The following is a 26,296-nucleotide window of genomic DNA, read 5'->3' as shown; positions in this document are numbered from 1 at the left end:
GACATGATTATTGTTAAAATGTTGCCCTTTTCAAAACAAACACAAAAAACCCAACCAAACAGACAAAAAGAAGAAGACTGCTTGCCAGTAATAGCACATTATTACTGTGTTTATTCAATCCAAACATTATTGATTTATTTGATAATGGTCTGCTTTGATGTCCTTGGTCCTAACTGTTGACACAAGTTGTTACAGACAGACTGCTCCGTTATTAACTCATGTAATGATACTTTCGTGTCTGGCCACAGATGGTCAATTATTATTCCATGTAAATGGTCTGATTTTTTTCCTTTATTGTAAAATGTGTCGTGAATGCGGATATGAGATAGTGGAAAACAAAACAATAATATGCACAAATAGTATTTGCCGTTTGAACAACGACATCATTTTTTAGAAGATATAACCTGTATTAATTTGAGTAATTAATTCGTCGAGAAATCCTTTGATATTCAAGCAGGATATTATTTTGTTTGTGTTGATCATGTCCATTCTGTTTAGTCACGCAGTCCATTCCCGCCTTCTTGCAGATCACTAATGTCTAAAAAGGGTTCTTTAATTATTTATGGGCAATGAAACAAATAATTATAACCAGATGCAAAAGTTCACTCCAAGTGCGAAATATTAAGAAGGAAAAAAACCCAAAAAAAAACCCAAACAAACTTAAGTTAAAGGCAGTGTACACTATTGGTAATTACTCAAAAATAATTATTAGCATAAAACCTTTCTTGGTGACGAGTAATAGGGAGAGGTTGATGGTACAAAATATTGTGAAAAACGGCTCCCTCTGAAGAGCCATAGTTTTCGAGAAAGAAGTAATTTTCCACGAAATTGATTTCGAGACCTCAGATTTAGAACTTGAGGTCTCGAAATCAACCATCTAAACGCACACAACTTTGTGTGACAAGGGCGTTTTTTTCTCTCATTATTATCTCGCAACTTCGCTGACCGATTGAGCTCAAATTTTCACAGGTTAGTTATTTTATGCATATGTTGAGATACACCAACTGTGAAGGCTAGTCTTTGACAATTACCAATAGTGTCCACTGCCTTTAAGATACCTCATGGCATAGGAATGCACAGCTGTCTCGTGCAAAAAAAGGTATTTGGCAACCAAGTTTAGAGGGCACTCGTTAATATTATTAAGTCCATGCCATGTGGTAAATGTGTTTGATTCAATTAAATATCTGGAGACGGACTATCATCATTTTGCCTTTAAAGATATTGTCGTTGACACTATTGGTAAATGTCAAAGACTATGTCTTCTTACTTGCTGCATCTAAACATATGCATGAAATAACATGAAGTAATAACCAAAATCATACATGATGCGATAACGTGTGGACGCACTTACATTGAGCTCTCAGAAATTTAAGCTCAAAATCCTACCTTCCGACCTGCTGAACCCATCCATACTTGTTAAATATCATCATCGAACACCCTTGTCACACGAAGTTGTGTGCTTTCAGATGCTTGATTTCGAGACCCCAAATTATAAATGTAAGGTTTCGAAATCAAATTCGTGGAAAATTACTTCTTTCTCGAAAACGACGTTACTTCAAAAGGAAGCCGTTTCTCACAATGTTTTATGCTATCAACCTCTCCCCATTACTCATTTCCATGTACGTTTTCATGCTTATAATTATTTTGAGGAATTACCAATAGTGTCCACTGCCTTTAAAGACCTACATGATCGTGCCTGTACATGCTTCGTTTTTAAAAGGGCAAGGGCACCAAGGCATGTTCTCCTTGGGTAAAGGGCACCGTATGACGAAATTGCTGGTGTATGGAACATTTCAAAGGCACCAAGGCAATGACCAGGGGCATCGAGGGGGCATCAGACTTGCCTCCATGAAGTATCAGGCCTGCATATTTTGTTTCTGGAGAAGATTTGAACAAATGAAGTTTCTTAAGTAAAATTATCTGAACGTTTGCTCCGTGACATTTTAATTTCAGATACCGATTTAAGAAAAAAAACAGCAAAACGTGACTATTGTGAAATACCTGTTATGTAAAACTTGTAAATCTGTTAAAAAAAACTACATAATTGTAGGCAGGTTGTGTTTGAAATTGATAACGGGGAAGTACATTTAGATGTGAATTCTTGGCGTATAACACAACTTGAAACAAATATAAGGAAACTGATAAGACAAACTAAGGAAGTGAGACGTCAGTGATATTCTCATCAAAACAACCATATCCTTCATAGTTCCGTATTCTGTTGGCAGCTGTAGTTTTTAGTTTCAAGAATAAATATTGCCTGAAGATCTCTGAAATATTTGAGACGTAGCTGGCAGTTTGGGGGGTTGGGCTGTAATTTACTGATCAATGCTTCCGTGAAGTAGCCTAAATTATTGAAAAAGAAAAATGAGAGAGAATTAATGCATGGTGAAAGGCGTTTACATCTGTACAACTGACTAAAGTTTTACATTTACTTGCAAACGTGACCGAAAAATAAATTCATGTTTTGGGATGTGGGATTGTTCGAGGAGGGGAAGGGGGGGGGGTGGGTGTGGTGATGGAAGTATCTTCTTCAAGTCGAGGAAGCTTGGTCGTCCATGGTGCGTTTTAAAAAGGAACGTTCTAGTGTCTTTTATACCAACCAAATAATCGCGGCACAGTTTTGCATTACTGCATGCATTTCTATATTAACTCGAAGAGACATGGATGGACAAATGGGGAAACACAAAACTCAAACATGAGCAGTTTGCCAAAGGCTAATTTCCTTGAACAATGATACTAATTAGAGTAATAATTAAAGGCGTTAGTATTGTTTGTTGTTCCCTCAAGACTCGGGAAAGTGCCTATATAGAAACAGAGCACTCATCAGTACACTCATCAGTGTACAGGCAAACACAAAATAATATTATTTATGCCCGATGCAAATATGACATATAGATGCGATAATCGCAGAGTATCCATTTACACTTGAAAAACACACAAGAAGAAACAACGAATATTTAAAGGCAGTGGACACTATTGGTAATTAGTCAAAATAATTATTAGCACAGAACCTCACTTGGTAACGAGTAATGGGGAGATGTTGGTAATATAAAACATTGTGAGAAACGGCTCCCTCTGAAGTGGAGTAGTTTTCGAGAAAGAAGTAATTTTTCACGAATTTGATTTCGAGACCTCAAGTTTAGAATTTGAGGTCTCCAAATCAAGCATCTGAAAGCGCACAACTTCGTGTGACAAGAGTGTTTTGTTCTTTCATAGTTATCTCGCAACTCCGACGACCAATCAAGCTCAAGTTTTCACAGGTTTGTTATTTTATACACATGTTGAGATACAGCAAGTGAGAAGCATGGTCTTGAAATTGACAATTCCCAATAGTGTCCACTGGCTTTAAAAGAAAGAAGATGAAAACGAGTTGGCCTTGGCCAAACATTACAAAATGAGCAAGCGCAAATTATCGGTAAAAAATAACAGTCCTCTAGCTGCATAAAGAGTTGACTCATCAGATAGCAACATCAAGTTATTAATTCTGACATTCAGACTCATAAAATATACAGGCCACATCTGGTCTTGTCTCAACCCAAGTTATTAAGTCCATCGTATCAGACGATGCCCAACCCCCAAAGGTATCTGTCTTACATTGGGAGCCCTCTCTCTACAACGACCCGTGAGACTTGCTACTACATTTTATGTTTTAAGGCGAGAGCACGGCATCAAATATTAACAATGGTTTGTCACCGAGGTGTTTCCTCACTACACACATTACTCGACTGGAAACATGAGTCATGATTTCAGAATAATTAACCAATGTAACCTGCGGAGAACTTTCCGACTCGAGGCAATTTTGTTGTTAAAGAAGCTATGTCAGATTTTTGGCCCCAAACATTAAAGATAGATTTTTTTGAGTGAATGGTATTTCAAAGAGTATCAACCGCTCTAACGAAAACAAGTTTAACTTTTACTTTTAATGGTCAGGGACGATGACAACAATTTCAAACGTTTCTTATAAAACACATAAGAATTGGTCACGTGATATATTGTCGGGATCCCGACAAAAACTAATTCTGAGTACTTTATTTCACTGCTACTAATAATTGGCGGACTTTTTCGAGCAATGGCTCAAATGAAAGCTAGTAACTTTCTCGACCCCCATCAAAATACCTATTGAATTTTAAATCAAAATCTGACATAGCATCTTTAAAATGTATAGTACTTATAGAAGTAATTACGTCTTTCGTTTTCGCTACATTTTGCGGTAAAGGCGGGAACATGCCATCAAATATTAACATTGGTTTGCGACCGAGGTGTTTCCCCACTACGCACGTTACATGACTGGGAACATGACTCACGGTTTCAGAATAATTAACCAATAAACCCTGCGGGGAACCTTGGCAGTGGCATCTCGAGGCAATTTTGTTGTACATTTTTATAAAGTAATTATGTCTGATAAAAACAACACTTTGACATAATTATTTCCTTTCAATTAAATAAAATTAAAAGAGAGTTAAATTAAAGGTACATTGTGTAATCTTTAATTTCAAACTCTTTTAAAACATGAGTCATAACTTCAGAATAATAATTAACAAAATAATGATCTAACGCAAATTTGAAGTTTCAGAGAATGCCCTCAGGGGACTTTTGGATAATTCCAAAATGTTTGTCGGCTTACTTTTAATGTTTTTGTGGTCGACGGGGTATTTATTATGAACAGGGATATTCACATGGTGTTACAGCAAACGTTCAAGCTGCCTCGAGTCAACGAGCAGACTATTGTCAATAAGCAACAAAGTAAATTATTAACTCCTGAAGAAACTTGCCTTCTCAACACTGACAATACAACCACACAACGTGATAAAAACTGCATGTTATTAGACATGGTTCACCCGAAGAAGTAGGCTATTAAAAAAACAACCTTGAACCTCAAGCCTGAATTCCTTTGAGGGGGTTCATTTAATTTGGATTCCCGAATCCACCATGCATGATGTCTACCCATACTTCAATATTGCTTACATAAACCCAATAATAGTATCTAACACGCCGTGCTGTGCCTGTCCGAACAAGAAAAAAACCCAAGGGGAAACAAAAACACGTTTTTCGTAGACCGTAAAATCAATTTTTAATTAAACCATGAATTGAGGAAGGTTGTTTAATTATACTTGGGGTGAATTTTTACAAAGTAAACTCAATTCAGCAATTACTGGTTGTGTTATGTTTAGGTCTGCCAATCTAATATTGATTTTTTTTTAGCATGGCCTCAAACCCACTTTAAATTTTAGAGTCTTATAAATCAATATTCATTCATTCATTTAAACGTTACAGCAATTAAAAGTTACAGACAGGGAAATTTACTGTGTAAAAATAGACGAAGCTTTTTGCCTATAATTATTGTAAGATAAGTCCACACACCTGTTATCGGTAATTTGAACGCACCCTTTATATTTTTCATATTCCTGTGGAGACATCTTTTGTTTGTCCCCTTTCCCTGCGATGAACATCCTCCCACGAACTTTTGACACACACTTCCTTATGGAGCACCCATGCCTTTCGAATTTCCCTGTGGTGAGATTTGTTTTCCTCCTATTTAGTGTCATCCCGGGTCTCCACAAGGAAGAGAACAATAAAATACACACTGTGTTACACCATGGGTTGGTTTGTCAAATAAAATGTTTAAGGACAAACAACTCTCAAAATTATTTGGTAAAATTGATACTACGGTCAAGTTACATTATATATAGGGCACATGCTCCCGCCCTTGCCGGCCCTATACGTGTTGTATGAAAGTTCGATCATAAACAATATACATTGTAATGTCTAGATCATTATCCATTCGCCAAATAAAGTGCACTTTGCAAAGCTTAATTACATCTTCTATTCGCATGGGCTTAATAAAGCCAAATTAGTCTCAAAACCTATGGGGAGCACTAGTTCTAAAGCCCCTCGTTTTAAAACCGAGACTAATAGATGACGTCGATAATGCTTGGAGTAATTCCCCTGACGGGTCCCAGTTTCTTCCGGGTGAAGTCAAGTAGTATTTATTACAGTGTCTAATTACTGAAGGGCACTGCTCGGCTTGCATAAAGCTCGCAGAGAAGTCTTGCAGAGTTATTACACTGACTGTATAATGTCTCTTAACCTTTTATTTTGTGAATCACTTGTGTGCACACCAATCTTTGTCTTTAATGTTTGTACTTTTCCATATGCTCCTACCCCCTCCCTTTTTAAATTGTAAGATACGTCAAAGGAACACGTTGCCTTGAATCGCACGAGTTGGTTTTTAAAGGCAGTGTAGTGGACACTGTTGGTAATTACTCAAAACAATTATTAGCATAAAACCTTTTTTTGGTGACGAGTAATGGGGAGAGGTTGATGGTATAAAACATTGTGAGAAACGGCTCCCTCTGAAGTGACGTAGTTTTCGTGAAAGAAGTAATTTGTCCACGAATTTGATTTCAAGACCTAGGTAAAGCAATGGAGAGCTGTACAACATTATCCCTCTGAAGTAAAATAGTTTTGACAAATATATATTATTTTACTCAAACGATTATTTAAATACTAATTGTGTTCCTTTTCTAAAGTCTCGAAGTAAATTTAAAGCTTAACATTCAACATAAACGAAATAATATCTTGTTCTGAGTGATTGTTTGGTCCAGTACAAATTGCGTGCTACAAGTCAAGCAGTCATGAGTGTTTTTAACCCAAATTCGTGTCTTTTGTTTCATGTTCGTGGTCTGTTGAATGTTTGACACATAAAACAGCCACCATTTAATTTTTGGTTTTACTCTACTACGGTGTTAGCACTGCACAAACTAATGAAATACTTTCCCGAGCTCTGTAAAAAAAAAAAAAAATTACATGCATATTACTCGGGTTGGATTCAAACCCAAGACCTTTGCAATTATAGAGCATCCTTTTATCTTTTTAAGCCACCGGCTCATTTAACCCAGAGTTGTCTGGAGTTCTACATTTAAAACAGTCAATCAGTGATTTATTAAAATAATTCAAAATTGATTCAAAGTTGTATACATACAACAGCCGCAGGGTTGTCGAGGTGGGCATTAATTCAAAGTTGATCAGTAACCCGCGCCAGCTGAGCTTGCCCACAAAGTCTCGATTTCCGTTTCAAATTCCCCTCAAAAAAGGCATTTCAGGTTGCGGAGTGTTGAATTCTGGTCTATATTTACATCAGGTATGTGAGGATGCATACAGATTATACTGAGGAGGAATATTCAGGGCGAGAAATTCAGAACCTCTCATCTTCTCAAGCACTGTTTTGAAACGTGTGATATTTATTTTCTTTCAACTGAAGGACAGCACGATACAAAAAGAACACAATCGGGCAGTAGAGCTCAAATTTCGTGAATCTTTTTGACCACCTGGTTATGCACACAATGGACATTAAAGGTCATATGTCTGATTTCAGGACGATTAGACTTTCAAATCTAGATTTAAATTTAAAGGTAGCTTTTGACAGATTCCATAAAGTTATACACCTGTCACTTAATAAGATGTTAACAGATATTGACAAAATAGGGACACCGCCAATATAGGGCTAGATAGCTCAGTTGGTAGAGCGCCGGCACGTTAATCCGGAGGTCGTTGGTTCGAATCCCACTCGAGTCTATTCTTTGTTCAACCCCAAAAATCATTTAATAAGATGTTGTGCGAAAAAGTATGGGAATGATTTTAAGTGGTTTTTCATATTATTGTTCATCCAAAACACATTCCTAGGCAGGGAAGCGTTTCTCAAGTTTTTATGGTAAGTAATTTTGGGAGTGATTCCCAAACGTTGTAATACTGGTATCCCTTTTTAAAGAGACAAATAAGTTGAACCATCTACATCCCAGTAAGATTGAACATGAACATGTAATGTATCGTATCTTAATCTCTTCTGAAATTGTTATACATAATCAATAACTGCAGTACTTCTTAAAGTTGTTACGGTCAGTAATTTTGGGAGTGATTCCCAAATGTTGTAATACCGATGTCCCTTTTTAAAGAGACAAATCAATTTGACCAACTACAGCCCAGTAAGATTGAACATGAAAATGTAATGTAATTGAATCTCTTCTCAAATTGTTATTAAATTATCAATAACTGCAGTACTTCTTAAAGCCATTATACACTTTCGGTAAACATTATTGTCCAAGTCCCACACTTCGTGTATCACAACTTATATATAAAATAACAATCCTGTGGAAATTTAGGCTCAATCGGACATCGGAGTCGGGAGAAAATAACGGGAAAACCCACTCCTGTTTTCGCGCGTTTCGCCGTGTCATGACATGTGTTTATAACAAATCCGTAATTCTCGCTAACGAGAATTTGTATTGTTTTACCGTTTTCTCAAAAAGTAAAGCATTTCATGGACTAATATTTCAAGAGAAATATTTCACCATTACCTTCTGTAAACCCTGTAAATTATTTGTAAATCTGTGAACTTTTTTTCCTCTTTTCTGTACCGAAAGGGTCCAATGGCTTTAAAGTTTTTATGGTAAGCAATTTTGGGATTAAATGATGTCTTTAAATCCCTTCCTCTGAAAACAACCCTCATAAAAACACTGGACACTTTTAGTAATGGTCAACGACTACTCTGCACAGTTGGTGTATCTCAACATATGCATAAAATAACAAACCAGTGAAAAATTGAGCTCAATTGGTTGTCAAAGTTGCGAGATAATAATGCAAGAAAAAAAAAACACACCATTGTCGCACCATGGTCACACGAAGTTGTGTGCTTTCAGATGCTTGATTTCGAGACCCCAAATTCTAAATCTGAGGTTTCGGAATAAACTTCGTGGAAAATTACTTCTTTCTCGAAAATACGTCACTACAGAGGGAGGTGTTTCTCACAATGTGTTATACTATCAGCCTCTCCCCATTACTCGTTACCAAGAAAGGTTTTATGATTGTAATTATTTTGAGTAGTTACCAATAATGTTCACTGCCTCTAAAATGGTATACATCATCAACATATATACAGTACTTCTCAACCGAATAAATTTGTATGGTCCGTATTTCAATCTGAGGTATATCCTCCCTTTAAAAGAATCCAATAATTTTGTCCCTCTACGGCATCTTGGTATTGTGTTGAAAATGAAAACAGTGCTTGAAGCACTTGTTATTGGGTAAGAGAGCACAGACTACGTGAACTTACGGTAGTTCACGAGCGATCCATGGATGTCGTGACGTCGTGGTTTAGTTAAACCTGACTCGATTTCAGGGCCCAAACAGGAGCAAAGATACCTTTGTTTTTGTGAACTGTTGTTTTCACCCAGTATATATTATGCAGATGATTTGTATACGATAAAACTAACAGTGAAAATTCCATTTCAAAAGGTGGTAGCATTTTTCAGATATTGCTAAAAAAACCAGAGCGATGTCCACGCAAGAAGAGTAGTGCACAGTAGGCGTACACTATCTGAGAAACGTTACTGACTGTATCGCTTCTGAGATTAAACTTTTTGGGGCTGTAACAACTGAAATTTGCTGGCCTCGGATCAACAGTTTTTGTATTGCCAATAATTTTAAGAGTGAAACAAAACGTATACCTTAAAGGCAGTGAACACTATTGGTAATTACTCAAAATAATTGTTAGCATAAAACCTTACTTGGTAACGAGTAATGGGGAGAGATTGATAGTGTAAATAATCATTGTGAGAAACGGCTCCCTCTGAAGTGGCGTAGTTTTCGAGAAATTGATTTCGAGACCTCAGATTTAGAACTTGGGGACTCGAAATCAAGCATATGAAAGCACTCAACGTCGTGCGACAAGAGTGTTTTTTTCTTTGACAGTTATCTCGCAGCTTCGACGACCAATTGAGCTGAAATTTTCACAGGTTATTTTCATCCATATGTTGAGATACACTGGTCTTTGACAAATACCAATAGTGTCCTGTGTCTTTAACACTACACGGTGCGAAGGAATACCATCAATATCAGTAACATAGCATTCCACACAATGTGAGACTGGTGTCCTACTACTCTGTTTGCTTAGCAGAAACTGTCTAAATAAGTTTTGCTGATTATAAGCAACTTCATGAAATCAGGGCCCAATTTCATAGAGCTGCTAAGCACAACAATTTGCTTAGCATGAAATTTCTTCCTTGATAAAAACATGATTACCAACAAAATTTCCTTTTGTTGCATATTGCTTGTTACTATTATTCAGCTGATGTTTGCTCATCCTGAAAATCATGTGGAAATATTGTTGGTAATCATGTTTTTATCGAGGCAGAAATTTCATTCTAAGCAAATTTGTTTGCTTAGCAGATCTTATTAAATTGGGCCCTGGCCCTAGTTAAGTCATCAGGGTGTGGGTTCGATTCCCGGTCATGAGATTTTACGTGGGATTGCCCTTTAGCTAGACACTTCTCACTGTAAAACTAGTTTCCAGTCATCGTATGGGTAAGTGGGGACCTGTGAGGGCAGAGGTGGTTCTTGTGATTGATGTAGCACAGTGCGCTACATTCTTGGCAGCATAGGCTGTATACTCCAATGGGAGCTGATATGATTCTATGACCTAAAACAAGCCTATGTGACCGGGGTAATAATGTTCCAGCGCCGAGTGACGAAATTGAGCGCTACGTGGCTTGCGTGCCTAAGAAAGCCTTACACTGACTCATGCAACCCTCACACATATTGACTCTTAAAGGCAGTGGACACTATTGGTAATTACGCAAAATAATTATTGCGATAAAACCTTTCGTGGTGACGAGTAATGGGGAGAGGTTGATGGTATAAAACACTGTGAGAAACGGCTCCCTCTGAAGTGCCATAGTTTTCGAGAAAGAAGTAATTTTCCACGAATTTGACTTCGAGACCTCAGATTTAGAACTTGAGGTCTCGAAATCAACCATCCAAACGCACACAACTTCGTGTGACAAGGGTTATTTTTTCTTTCATTATTATATCGCAACTTCGATGACCGATTGAGCTCAAACTTTCACAGGTTTGTTATTTTATGCTTATGTTGAGATACACCAACTGTAAAGGCTTGTCTTTGACAGTTACCAATAGTGTCCACTGCCTTTAAGGGTTTGGGTACTTTTTGTACGACACGAAACACAATGTCCACAGACTTACATTAAACTTTTGAAGATAATGATGGTAGAAAGCTTCCCTTGAAATATTACTTGCTAAGGTGCTGCAGTTTTTGAGAAATTTTCCAGTATTTGTAATTATGCGTTCTGAGCACTCCATGTTGTACTATTTAAAATGATTGAAACTAAAGTCTGATTTCATAAAATAAGGTGATGAAAATTGCATCAGGAAAAAATATCAGTATTTTGGCTGTACCCTTACACCGACTTGAAAAAAAAATCCCAGATCTTTCCAAGCAAAATTAAATGATATAACTGATAATAATGAACATTCCTGGTGCGCCATGTCTGTCTGTTTATTAAGAAAAAAATACGGGAAGGTACACGTTTGGGAATTGTCAAATCCCAGATCTTTCCAAGAAAAATTAAATGATATAACTGATAATAATGAACATTCCTGGTGCGCCATGTCTGTCTGTTTATTAAGAACAAAAATACGGGAAGGTACACGTTTGGGAATTGTCAAAGACCAGTCTTCTCACTTGGTGTATCCCATCATAACCATAAAATAACAAATCTATGAAAATTTGAGCTCAATTGGTCATCGAAGTTGCGAGAAAATTATGAAAGAAAAAACACCCTTGTTGGACGAATTTGTGTGCTTTCAGATAGTATAAAAGACTTCTAGCTAGAAGTATTTTATTAGTTTAGTGAAAAATTACCTCTTTGTCAAAAACTAGGTTACTTTAGAGGGAGTTGTTTCCCACAATATGTTATACTGTCAACAGCTCTCCAATGCTCGTTACCAAGTCAGTTTTTAAGTTAATATTTGTTTTGAGTAACCACCAATCGTGTACCTTCCCTTTAAATAAACAAATAAAATCATAAAATAATAATAAGTTGGGTAGATGGCTTTAGCTTTCGATCCAAACCGGACCTTCTTTAGAGGCATTAAACAAGTACAAATAAATACATTTGGGAAAAGGGATTATTGGAAGAATTAAGGGAAATAATAAAATAATAACTAGATAATAAGTAAACACAGAGTGAGCGAAAGCTGTTTACCAAACAGGCTTTATAACCTTCTTACTTAAGTCGTTTGCAAATTTTTCTGCAATTGGAAAAAATATTGGGGGAAATCGTGATTTAATATCTTAAAATGGCTATAAAATGATGTAGGTCAGGCCGTGTACATCCCCTACTTTTCCCAAGGACCATTTATCATGCCAAACCCTGGCGTTTTTTTCCTCATAACTGTTACGTTAATGTCACAAAAAGTCTGCTCTTTAAGAGTTGTGTTCATCTTCTTACCTTTTTAGGGCTATAAATAGATGACCGGACATCGACGTCCAGGAGGCGGCCCCTTTCATCTTAATGCCTTAAAAGATTTGAGAAAATCACCTTGTAATAGTTAAAATGTATTTTGTGCATGCTTCACGAGTAATATCATTTCATCCCCTCGTGAGCAAGCAAACCATTGAACACTGCCATTACTACATGGGATTCATGTGCAATTGGTTTGCTCAATATAGTAATAAACGGTTGTCATGGTAACAAAGTAGTCAGGTGCTTATACAAAATCAGGAACACGATACGATGCTTCTAGTGTAGAGAGATTATATCGGATTTGTTGTAGATTGGGCCCGGATTGCATGATTTATCTCGTTTAAGAAACAGTTCTCTATGATACCTTGGGATCGGGGCATTATTGAGTTTTTATTAGTCTGCGAAAGAATCAAATAATCCGATTTTGGGACTAAGTTTTATCTTGAGGTTCGTATAATTCGGAAAATGTTTTAAACAGCTTCTTTAGCGAACATTTTGTAACGGGAATGTGCTATTAAAATCTGGTCGTAATTTGTTTTTACTTATCACTTCAAATTGACAAATTTTATTGTAATGTTGTTTTATTTACACTTCCGAATTTATTTTTTATATTTAGATAAAACAAGTTTAAGGCCACAAACCTCAAGATTTTGTGTCAAAATTTAAATTACAATTCTATGATGTCACTAATGGGGAGGTTGCTTTAGTGTATACCTCCATGTTGCATTAAAGTGGTTACACAAAATGGTACTCCCTACAAGACATGGGTGGTCTCGTGAAAGGGTTCTCACGAATATCTGAAAAGTAACGGAGAAGTGTTTTTAAAACTGATCATTTTGTTTGCATCTACAATTTGTTTAATCTTATTTGAACTCAATTTCCTTATTGATTGATCAAAGTTTGAAATGAATTTCAGTCAAAAACAAGTCACTTGCCAGTTTTGTTTTTTTGAAACTGTATCGATCAATGGCCAGTGGCAAGTTCAACCGAAACCGTTGTTGGTTACTACCGCGAAAACGTATGTTTTGTAGGAGCGTTCCAAATCCATCACAACTGCTCACACAGGATAAACGGAGTCATTTCCCTTTCAAGATATTACTAGTGTGCGATCATTTTGCACTTTGCCAAGAAACTAATCTGGTTACTGTTTTATGATTCTCCAAGTTTAAAGTAAGGTATCAACATTAAGCCCGGGATGTTCTTTGGCCTATATATGCCATTATTTCAATGATTACAATTTTGTTTAAAGAACTTTTAAAGCCATTGACAAGTTCTGAGCAGAAAAAAAAGTCCACAGATTTACAAATAACTTACAGGGGTAATGGTGAAAGACTTCCCTTGAAACATTATTTCATGAAATGCTTTACTTTTTGAGAAAACATTAAAACAATTATAAAGTCTCACCATCGAGAATAACGGATGTATTTTAAACACATGTCATGACACGGCGAAACGTGCGGAAACAAGGGTGGGTTTTCCCGTTAATTTCTCCCGACTCCGATGACCGATTGAGCCTAAATTTTCACAGTTTGTTTAGGTTGTATATGAAATGTGATACACGAAGTGCGGACAATACTGTTAACCGGTTTTGTGCGATTGCTTTAACAACCATAACTTAGGACGGACGGAATCATTTTCCTTTCAAGTTATTACTAGAGTGCGATCAATTTGCATTTTGCCGGAAAAACTAATCTCTCTGGTTATATTGTTTCATGATTCTCCTTGTCCTTTGGCCTTTCCTTTATGCCATTCATGGGGTATTTCAATTATTACCCTTTTTTAAAGGAACTTTTATTAACAGCCATAACCATGACGGACGGAATCATTTTCCTTTCAAGTTATTACTATAGAGTGCGATCCTTTTGCATTTTTGCCAGCAGGAAACTGATTTGCAAATTGCCGCCTGCAGCTGGTGATGATGATAGTGTGGTTGTGTGAAGTCTGTATTGAGCTGTATTCTTTTAAAGATAACCACAAACATGATATGGCGGGTACTTAATTTGTGTTGTCATGGGTAACACAGACGCTGAATGACGCAATTGACTATAGATAAAAGGTTTCCCATATTATCAGCTAACTACGTCAAGACTCCTTTATAAACAAATAGTTGTTGTAAGATCGTGTTTAAATTGGCAGCTGCGGCTATACGGCTACGACTGCAGCTTCGGCTAGTGCTACGGTTACAACGCGTCCCTTTAAAGGGACACGCTGCCTTGGATCGGTTACAAACGCTTTTCACCAACTCGACCGATCCTTAGCAACGTGTTTCAAAGGGACACGTTGCCTTGGATCGGGCGATCGGGTTTGGTATTTGAAAATCGTTTGAGTTGCTGAAAGTATAATGGTCCACACAAAAATGCCTCGTTGCACGGTTTTTTCGTTTACGTCGCGAACTAACACGGTCCGCCGTTTTGTGGAGTCAAAATTTTGACTCCATAAAATGGCCGACTGCGTTTATAGTTCGCGACGTAAACATGTTTAAAGGAAAACCGTGCAATTTCGAGGCATGTTGTTTTGGATCATTATATTCTACTTTGAAAACACATTCCTAACCACCGCAAACGGTTTTAAACGCTTTTCAAAGACCAACTCACCCGATCAAGGCAACGTGTCCCTTTAATGTCAAACTCAATTATCAACAAATATTAGTGTCTGTAAGACCGTGTTCAAATTACCAGCTGTGGTTATGGCTAAGATTGCAGCTTTTTTAGTAACTTGCTTACTATGTTGTGCTCTGTTTGGTTTGGGGTATACGAGCAATTTTTCCCAAACCCAAGAGAGTAGTATTGTGTCCACTATTATCTTAAAGTGGCTTATGGCTACGACTATGTATTTACGGCTACGGCTGTACATTGTGTGTATTGATACCATTTGTACTATGTATTTGTTTGTGCCTATACGTTTTTATAACTCGGGGGATGTTGCATTCAATTCCGTTAGGGGTTAACGCCTGTTAACAAATAAGGGACTGAGGAGTAGTTCAGAAAAATATATAAGTAGAGGAATAATTACTTCATTAAATCTAAAAATAAATAGGGATGCCGGACCCTATGTTATTAGTGATTCGATAGGTTAAAGTGTATTATCGTAATTAGATTTCCGGCCTTTGGGTATCAGAGTCCTGTCTGATTTGCATTGTGCGTTGAATACACTCATTGGGGAGCTGCCTCCGTCTACTTTATCGATTTATGCATTTTGTATCTCATTGAGTGAGAAGTGCTCTCATCATCAACTCGTGAAAATGTCTTCGAGGTGTTGCTGGAGGCCTTTTCGAAAACAAGGTTGTGGTTCCGCCGCTGGCCTCCAGTTCCGTCCGGCCGTTTTGAAACCCCGCACACCGACGACAGCTAACGGTTTCCAAAAACGGACCGAGCCTGGGACGAAACCCTAATCAAACCTGGTTTCGAAAAGGCATAAATTAATCGAAATCAAACTGCGAAAACAGGTACGAAATAAGATACTCCCCAATTCCCTGTAATCTTGCTTCCAATACCTTCGCATGGCCGGATTATTTCCCAGCCTCGCTACCATGGGCAGTGCACCATATCTGCCGCTTGCTTTGTGTAAGTCTATTCTTGGCAACAAGAAAAGCGCATCCTCTGTCGGGTTATCACTTTACGTTATGTTACGTCACGCTACTTTACGTTAAGTTACGTTATACTACGCTTCATTACGTCACGTCACGTCACGTAACGTTACGTTACGTTACGTTACGTTACGTTACGTTAAATAACGTTAAGTTAAGTTACGTTGCGTTACGTTACGTGACGAGAATTAATAAGTGATGTCCTGGACCAAAGCTACCATTACCCTCTCTCACTCTCCCCTACTCTATTTCAATACTCTATCCATGACCCGTAGGAGCACTAAACATAATCTCTCGCTTATGATGAGGGCGGCGTGAATCGAGAGTAATTCATGCATCAAGATGTGTATCAATCCTCTATTAAGATATTCTCGTTAAAAGTTATCGGTCCGTGAAATCCATTGATTAATGCCTGAGATGGTTAGACAAGTAGTGCATGGCTCCTTAGCGTATCGTGAGGATGTGGTCTTGATAATAAGAGGTTATCTACTCTGCTTCACTGCTTTTAAAGATGATTAACTTGATGGGTGGGGTTTTAAGGGAGATGGGAGACACTATACTTCTCTATGATTAACAAAACATCCGGAAATGTGTTTTTTTGAAAAGTACCCACTAAAAACAACAATTCAAGTAAAATTACCGACCAATTTTCGAGGACTGTTTGATTTTTCTTTTATCCCATGTTGTACTTCTTCACTTCTACAACGGTGATTAGGCACCAATCAAAATATTGTGTAGGCATTTGTACGGTTATTCGCGGTTTCAAGCACATCTTCAAAAGTTGTTATACTTTTCTTTTAACCTTGACAGTCATGTACAACTTGTAATTTGTAAGATTTAAATTAAAATAAATAAAAAATAAATAAATCTTACAGTAACTATTTCCTCCCAAGCCAGGTTATTCACTGTAAAATTAAACAATTTCTTGAAGTGTATTGTAGTGCACATACTTCACTGTAAAATTAATGGATTACTTGAAGTGTATTGTAGTGCACAATATACATCATCATGCTTGTACTAGAGTGTACTGTTCGTAAATGTGGAACACAAACATTTGAAGCTAATTATAATCAATTTGAAATTATTTATGGATTTTTGTTAATGTGTTACCACATGGGAGATTTGGGATTGATGGTAGCTGACATGCATAATAGTAAAGTCCGTTGTTTAATACGTGCTTTGTTCCACTAATTGCGTATTTGTTATTTCGAGGAAAACAAACCCCCGCTTAGTCTGCTGCCACCTAGCGTCCATAAAAATCCACCATGTTTGTGTATTGTTATTGCTGGCTATCAATAATTCACGCCTTTAAAGGTTTGAAACGAACGTGACACACAAACAACTCTGTTCGTTTCTGGCTCCGTATCTTTACTGTGCATCTCTGGTTTCTTTTTTATTCTCAGTTATCCCGAATACGTTTAATTTTGTTGTACTATTCAGTCCGTGCTGTAAGGCTTTTTTTGATTTCGTGTAATTTTTGCTTGGTGTGTTTTATGCTGTCGCTTGTGTCATCTCATTACCAGCGGAAATCGAATTTCTTCGTTTGAAATTGGTACAACAATTGAAATTATCCCATGCAATCTATTTTAGGGGTAGTTACGTGTTCTGAAAGTCAAGAAAAACTAGTTTACTTCTTTTCAGTGATAATGGGGCAGAAACATATGTGAATTGTGCCTCTACTTTGATTTTTTTTTTTATAAAATCGTTGTTGTCAAAATCATACTAATTCAATACAACTTTAAATTCCAGATTGAATTGAGTAAGGCACCAATAGCAAGATTATTACACATAATGGGAGACTTTTGGGACGCTTGGTGGCAGAAGACTTACCAGGTAAAATCCATCGTCCTCGGTAATGTGCGCACGCTCAGAACAATATAAACAATGCAATTTACCTAGTAAGTCTGCTGCCACCTAGCGTCCCAAAGTCTCCCATTGAAGTATGCACAATCAGAGTGGCCCTAGCATGATATTTTGCTAAAAAACAATAAAACATGCAGTTTGAAAAGAAAACAAAATATAGGGGTAGAATATAAAGCAGTGTTAACCAGTGCTTATAATAACTTTCTTTTGTTGCCAACCAAACCTCACTGGTAGCATGGACGGCAAAAGAGTAAAAAAACATTAAAATCATGCTTTAAAGATGTGACCAAATCAAACATAAATTTTAAACTTCAAATTTAAAAACCATCATAGACATCACATGATTGATTTATCTGTTTGATTTTAATTTGTTTTCCATCAAACTCAACACAGTTGTTGAAAACCTGTGTTGCATTGATACAAACTGTCTTGCTGTCTGTTTTTTCTTTGTTATTTATGGCTTCCCATAGGTTTACAACCTTGGAGGGCAAAACCTCAGGCTGTGATGTTGTAATTTAATGTCTATATTTGTTCCGAAGGACCAATCTTTAATGACATATGATTTCCATGACGTACTCTGACTGCATGTGTCAATAAAATCCGCGAGTGCGCAAAAGTCCGTTAGGGACGTTTATAATAAAAGACTGCTTTTGTGGAAGTGTCGTGGCCGATCTGTTAAGAGCACCGAATTCAAACTCTTGCGTTTCTGATCAGCAGAGTGTGGGTTCGAATCCCCAGTCGTGACACTTGTGTCCTTATAATAAGCACTTAACCATTGCTTCGTCCTTGATGTGACGTAAAGCCGTTGGTCCCATGTGTTGTGTAACGCATGTAAAAATAACCCAGTGCACATCTTATCGAAAAGAGAAGGGATTCGCCTCTGTGTTCCTGGCTGTGGCTGTGGCTGCTGAATGTGCTAACACCTTGTAAACCATTGTTTGGTAGATACCTTGTTTGGTAGATACATGCGCTATATAAGACTTCGATATTGTAACTGAGTACTATTATATTATATTTGACAACTGGTAATGTTTCTCTCAATGTACTACATACTGAGGCATACACTTACTGATAGCAATCCAAGAGTGTTTCAGGTAGTCTGACTGTATTTCACTGTTTAAGAGGCGGATCCATGTATATTGATTTGCATGGGTTGGGTCAGGTGTGTCAAATAGTGGTGGTATTACTACACGACAACCCATAAGGATCGATCGTTTGTTTGTGTGCCATTAGGGGAATTCCAGTGAGACAGCGGAGTAGTCTATGTTGTACAAAATCCATAGGGTAAACGACCCGGCCAGACAGACTTTAAAATATGTCTGTCAAGTGTATTCTCTTAGAATTCGGGGAAATGGATTTGTAATCAAGTTAATATTAAGAGTTATTTGAAATAAAATGCTCTTGCTAACTTGAAATAACGTACTTAGGGTTAATTCCATGTTTCGGGCAGAAAAAAAAGATCACATCTGTGCTAGTTTATAACTTTATCAAAACATTATTAAACTAATTTTTTTAGACGGCATATTGCTATATCTGTCCCAGTCATACCCACTATGTATCACATACGTTTTAAAAAAATGTTAAATATCATAGTTGCATGCCTGTTTTCTTCAAAAGCCAATAAAAATAACAACCAGCAGGTACGTATTTGTCACGGGAAATGATTTTTCATTATATTGAGCTCGTTTGCCATTACTAGTTAATGGATTTCTATTTTTAGGTTTCAGAAAATCTAAAATTGGATACATCTCATACAATAACAATCTCCGGTGGCGAGGCACAAACAGTGCACGATGTAAATGATATACCGTCAACCCACGCTGTTTAGAAGTTAAAGGCACTCCACACTATTGGTAATTACTCAAAATTGTTTAGCATAAAAACTAACTTTGTAATGAGCCGTGGAGAGCTGTTAAAGACAGTGGACAATTTTGGTAAGTGTCAAAGACCACAGTCTTCTCACTTGGTGTATCTCAACATATACATAAAATAACAAACCTGTGAACATTTGAGCTCAATCGGTCGTCGAAGTTGCGGGATAATAATGAAAGAAAAAACACCCTTGTCACACGAAGTTGTGTGCTTTCATACGCTTGATTTTGAGACCTCAAATTCTAAACTTGAGGTCTCGAAATCAAATTCGTGGAAAATTACTTCTTTCTCGAAAACTACGTCTTTTCAGAGGGAGCCGTTTCTCACAATGTTTTATACCATCAACCTCTCCCCATTAGTCGTTACCAAGTAAGGTTTTATGCTGATAATTATTTTGAGTAATTACCAATAGTGTCCACTGCCTTTAAAAGCATGAAACAATGTGACAATGGCACTCTGATGTAACGTTGATTTAATAAAGAAAGAGATAATTTTCCACTAAAATATTTGAATTTGATTTCGAGACCTCAGAATTAGATTTGAAGGTCCCGAAATCAAGCATTTTAAAGCACACAACTTCGTGAGCCAAGGGTGCTTTTATTTTCTTCCATTATTATCTCGCAACTTCGACGAACAATTGAGTTCAAATTTTCACAACAAGTTTGTCATATGTATGCACATGTTGAGAACGATACACCAAGAGAGAAGACTGGTCTTGCAAATAGTGTACTGTGCCTTTAAAGTCTCGTGGTTCTAGAAGAAGAAAATGATGTACTCGCTGATGCAGAACGCAAACATAGAATATATGTTTTTTTTACTGCAAGACAACGATACAGTAAAATAAATGGATTCGGTACTCGTGCTGTAGCGGTGGCAATTTCCGCTTTGAAATATTAATAAGAAATTCATATTGGGGGGGGGGGAGGTGGGCTGAGCAGGTTTTAGGTTGTTTCCTCTTTATCTTGATTGTATTCTGAAATCACGAAGGGTGAAGCAGCATCAATAACCATACATTTTATTATTGTTGTTTTTTTGGTGAGACGGTTTAGCTAATTGATATTGGATCATGTATTTGGAATCATGATGAGGGTCAGCAGCATTATTATTAATATTAATTTTGTGTGAGACGGTTCAGCTAATTGAAATTTTATAATGGATTCTGAACCCACGAAAAGGCCAGCAGCATCAATGCACGAAATTCATAATTGCGACTTTTGTGTTTGACAGTTCAGCTATAACTGATTTTCTGATATACAGAACGCCTATGACTAGAGCTAATGTTGTGTGTAGTAATGGTAAGGGTTCACTGTAAAAAAAATAACAAACCTGTGGAAAATTGAGCTCAATATTGGTCGTCGAAGTTGCGAGATAAAAAGGAAAAAAAAGAAGAAAAAAAAAAAACTAGTCAAACAAAGTTGTGTGCTTTTAGATGCTTGATTTCGAGACCCCAAATTCTAAATCTGAGGTCTCGAAATCAAATCCATAGAAGATTACTTCTTTTTTTGAAAACTACGTCACTTCAGAGGGAGCCATTTCTCACAATGTTTTATACTATCAACCTCTCCCCATTACTCGTTACCAAGTAAGGTTTTATCATAAGAATTAATTTTGAGTATTTACTGATAGTGTCCACTGCCTTTAAGTTTATTCTCCATAATACATATCTACTGAAGCAAAATGCCAATAGCAACCTAGTACAGAGGATCAATCAAACAAATTAAAGATGGCGGATTCTGAAAGCATTATTCAAATATTCATCAATGTAGAAAACTTGTCTCCAGTAAGCATGACTGTATCCGGCATGCATATTATTATTTTATGTTAGTTACAATGTACGTGCTGCAGCGGCTCATACATGTAATTTCGTGCCACGCATAAATGATGTGCCTTCTTTTCTCTCTCAATGCCTCGATTCCTTCATAAAGCATGATGGATCTACTTCCTTTTTATAATCTACTTCACTAAGGGTATTCCGAAAACCTAACATCACCAACAAAAAAACACAACGACGGCGGCAATGAAAATGACAGCGTTAGCAGGAGAATGATTACCCTTTATAGGGCTAAATGTTAATACCAAACTTCCTCATTTGGAGCTCGATAAAGAACACACTGGCTAGATATCTCTGGCCATCATTTCACTGGCTAGATATCTCTGACCATCATTTCACTGGCTAGATATCTCTGACCATCATTTCACTGGCTAGATATCTCTGACATCATTTCACTGGCTAGGTATCTCTGACCATCATTCCACTGGCTAGATATCTCTGACCATCATTTCACTGGCTAGATATCTCTGACCATCATTTCACTGGCTAGATAACTCTGGCCATCATTTCACTGGCTAGATATCTCTGACCATCAATTCACTGCCTAGATATCTCTGACATCATTTCACTGGCTAGATATCTCTGACCATCATTTCACTGGCTAGATATCTCTGACCATCATTTCACTGGCTAGATATCTCTGACATCATTTCACTTGCTAGATATCTCTGACCATCATTTCACTGGCTAGATATCTCTGACATTTCACTTGCTAGATATCTCTGACCATCGTTTCACTGGCTAAATATCTCTGACATCATTTCACTTGCTAGATATCTCTGACATCATTTCACTGGCTAGATATCTCTGACCATCATTTCACTGGCTAGATATCTCTGACATCATTTCAATGGCTAGATATCTCTGACCATCATTTCAATGGCTAGATATCCCTGACCATCATTTTACTGGCTAGATATCTCTGACCATCATTTAACAGGCTAAATATCCCTGACATCATTTCACTGGCTAAATATCTCTGACCATCATTTCACTGGCAATATATCTCTGACCATTATTTCAATGGCTAGATATCTCTGACATCATTTCACTGGCTAAATATCTCTGACATCATTTCACTTGCTAAATATCTCTGACCATCATTTCACTGGCAATATATCTTTGACAATCATTTCAATGGCTAGATATCTCTGACATCATTTTACTGGCCATATATCTTTGACCATCGTATCAACTAGCCATGGAAACGATGGTCAGGACCGAACAAGCCAGACAAATGACGGCCATAGTATTAATGATAACATCCTTACCTTCACCAAATCAGATGTAATTTGTGTGATATAGCCTCATAGCTCGTGATTGACATAAAGGTTGAGGAGTTTAGACGTCATGTTTATTTCATCACTTAATCTAGCAGGTAGATAAATATACGGATCTGGAGAGCTGTTGAGTAATGGCCAAGTACCTACACTTTCAAGTGGGATGGTAAAAAAAAATAACTTGTACAAAATTAAACATAGCATTATCTTTGACACCACATTTGTGAGAAAATTTTCAGATTTTAGTTTTTGCTTTAACAAAAACAGTTGTTTTTATATATATAAGGTACAATAGTTACTTTACAAATCTGCAGTGAACTGTACAATTGTGAAAGGCCACATTTATTTAACAAACAAAAAGTCCTTATTATTTAAACATTCACTGCAACAATTTGGGTGTTAAAACTGACATTATGGGTGTTGTCACTTGATATTGAAAGGGGGAACTACACTGTACATCATTAAAGTGTTAATAATTTAGCACCCGTTTCTGCCAACACATCAACATTTTGTGTTATTTTAACACCTTTCGAATTCAATTTTGATTGTCTCTTGAACACTCATGGTGATAAGTAAATTTTTAAAAGAAGTAAACGGTTGTTTTTTAGAGCCTGAAAACAACATCTAGTAATTGAACAGATTATTATGTAGTCAATCTAAAAGTCAATAAATAAGACATAATAAATTTACCCATCGCAGAGGGGAGGTAAACATGAAAGTGCCATTTTCAACAGGGTGACAGTATTAGCTTTCCTTCGGCATGCGATTGTATTATTCTCCGTACCCGTTTCAGAAGAAAAATAAAGAAATTGTACTTTAAAATTAATTTAACATTGAATATTGCCCTTAACCTTTAAGACTCGCATTGAAAAGGTAAAATATTCAGACTTGCAATTGTAAGAAAAAACTTCTTATTGCTTTTAACATTTGGAAATGCTAGGGGCTGAAATACACAATACCCTCTCATGAAAACCATTGTCTAAACACACAACTTCTCTCTTTATTTATAGACTGAGAGAGCCGAAAACACATCAAGTTCAATTCAAATCTTATAATGCCACGGCTAGCGCGCCAAGCTATGTTATAAATATAGTCGAGACGAACATATGGAGGCGATAGTTTAGCATCCACTTAAATACTTTGGAAATGTCGTGATCAATTTCAAACAGCTTTAGGCTTTGTGGTTTAATTGTCCAGTTGAAAACAGAGTTTTTGAGTGGTCCTGATGTCATTAAAGATAACATCAATAGGCCTAAAAAGTGAGAAAACAAAATAATTGAGTAGAAAGTAATTTTTTTTTTCTCGATTCATTCTTTTTAAAATTTGTTATTAAATTTTTGTCCCGTGCCTGTATCTCTATTATTGTAAAAGCGTGAAAAGCTACTCGCTTTGTCCGCCATACCACTCTTGCAAAGAACCATATTGCGGACAACTCTTTTTAGAGTGAAAGACGGGTACTTTAAAGCCATTATACACTTTCGGCACAGAAACAAAAAAGTTCACAGATTTACAAATAATTTACAGGATTTACAGAAGGTAGTAATGAAAGACTTCTCTTGAAATATTAATTCATGAAATGCTTTACTTTTTGAGAAATTATTAAAACAATATCAATTCTCGATAGCGAGAATTACGGATTATTTTAAACACATGTCATGACACGGCGAAACGTGCGGAAACAAGAGTGGGTTTTCCCGTTATTTTCTCCCGACTCCGATGACCGATTGAGCCTAAATTTTCACAGGTTTGTTATTTTATATATAAGTTGTGATACACGAAGTGTGGGACTTGGACAATACACACTTTCGGCACAGAAACAATTAAAGCAATTATACACTTTCGGTAAACAGTATTGTCCAAGTCCCACACTTCGTGTATCACAACTTTTATATAAAATAACAATCCTGTGGAAATTTAGGCTCAATCGGACATCGGAGTCGAGAGAAAATAACGGGAAAACCCACTCCTGTTTTCGCGCGTTTCGCCGTGTCATGACATGTGTTTATAACAAATCCGTAATTCTCGTTAACGAGAATTTATATTGTTTTACCGTTTTCTCAAAAAGTAAAGCATTTCATGGACTAATATTTCAAGAGAAGTCTTTCACCATTACCTTCTGTAAACCCAGTAAATTATTTGTAAATCTGTGAACCTTTTTTTTTTCTGTACCGAAAGGGTCCAAAGGCTTTAAAGGGATTTAGAGGGAAGTTTGTTCAAATTTCAATCTAAAAAAGTGACACAGATTGACTTACCTTTTTTAAAAAACAAAAGCCACTCTGACAAACAAGAGAGTGACCGTTGTTGCATCTGCCCTTTAAAGAAATTAAATTAAATTGTGAAAAAGACCCCCCCCCCTCCAATTCTCAAAAATCCCTCTGACATCCAAGCCCGATTACAGCTGATAAACCATCCGATTCAACCTGTCCGTGTTTAGCCCCGAGAGGGTTCCAAAAACTGTCATTTCAGAATCTGCATCCATCACCGTCGACAATAATAGTGTGATGTATAGTTTAGTCAGGACCGTAAACAGGCTCACCTTTAGCCTGGAGCAAGTTTTCACAGGCTCTGAACTCAAATCTCAGACTTACAGATCGCGATGGAGATAAATGCTTTCTGACTTAGGTTCTTCTTCCTCTTAAAGGCAGTGGACACTATTGGTAATTACTCAAAATAATTGTTAGCATAAAACCTCACTTGGTAACGAGTAATGGGGAGAGGTTGATGGTATCATGGTGAGAAACGGCTCCCTCTGAAGTGCCATAGTTTTCGAAAAGGAAGTAATTTCAACAAGTTTGATTTCGAGACCTTAGATTTAGAACTTGAGGTCTCGAAATCACCCATCTAAACGCACACAACTTGGTGTGACAAGGGTGTTTTTTTTCTTTCATTATTATCTCGCAACTTCGATGACCGATTGAGCTCAAATTTTCACAGGTTTGTTGTTTTATGCATATGTTGAGATACACCAACTGTGAAGGCTAGTCTTTGACAATTACCAATAGTGTCCACTGCCTTTAAAGATTGCGATGGAGATGAAGGTTTTATGACCAAGCTTCCTATTTTTTTCTTTTTCCTCTTCCCTCTTCTTTTCGGTCGTGGGTGAAAATCTTGCCTCGGTTTCCTCGATTTGCCCTGAGGAGTTTTTCATCCCAATCGATCGGTGACGGAGATTTGATTTTTTTTTTTTAAATCAACCAATCAACTTAACTCAGTCGAACAAATAGTTGTTGTAGTTAAGCTATTGTCAAGACGATAAAGGTCATTGGGATTGCGTTGAGGCTTTTTAGTCTACGCTGGAAAGTTGATGATCCATTTAGAATGCTTTGAAGTTAATTGTCTGCTAGACAGGTGTTGTTTATCTTTATGTGTGTTGGTGGAAGATATCTTTCCTCTCTCGTCAAATTTGTAAGAGGATCTAGCCTTATTGAATGATTTTTTTTTTAATAAACAAAGACAAATATTCAAATCAAATGTGCAATAATTGGAACCAAAAGATGTTGAATGACACCTTAAAACTGTGCACGAGTTACCGAAAATTTGCCCC

At 36.9% G+C, this 26,296-nt stretch overlaps 1 protein-coding gene across 3 annotated transcripts in view; it reads left to right on the top strand.

The window, feature by feature from the left end:
- The window catches only part of LOC139949581 (cAMP-dependent protein kinase inhibitor beta-like), a 58,676-nt gene that overhangs the window by 18,757 nt on the left and 13,623 nt on the right, over window positions 1–26,296 (top strand). The gene's annotated exons all lie outside the window — the stretch shown is intronic.

The sequence above is a fragment of the Asterias amurensis genome, chromosome 17, assembly GCF_032118995.1.
Source record: "Asterias amurensis chromosome 17, ASM3211899v1".
NCBI classification, from domain to species: domain Eukaryota; kingdom Metazoa; phylum Echinodermata; class Asteroidea; order Forcipulatida; family Asteriidae; genus Asterias; species Asterias amurensis.
Note: the sequence above shows the minus strand (reverse complement) of the source record. Positions and strands in the feature narration are given on the sequence as shown.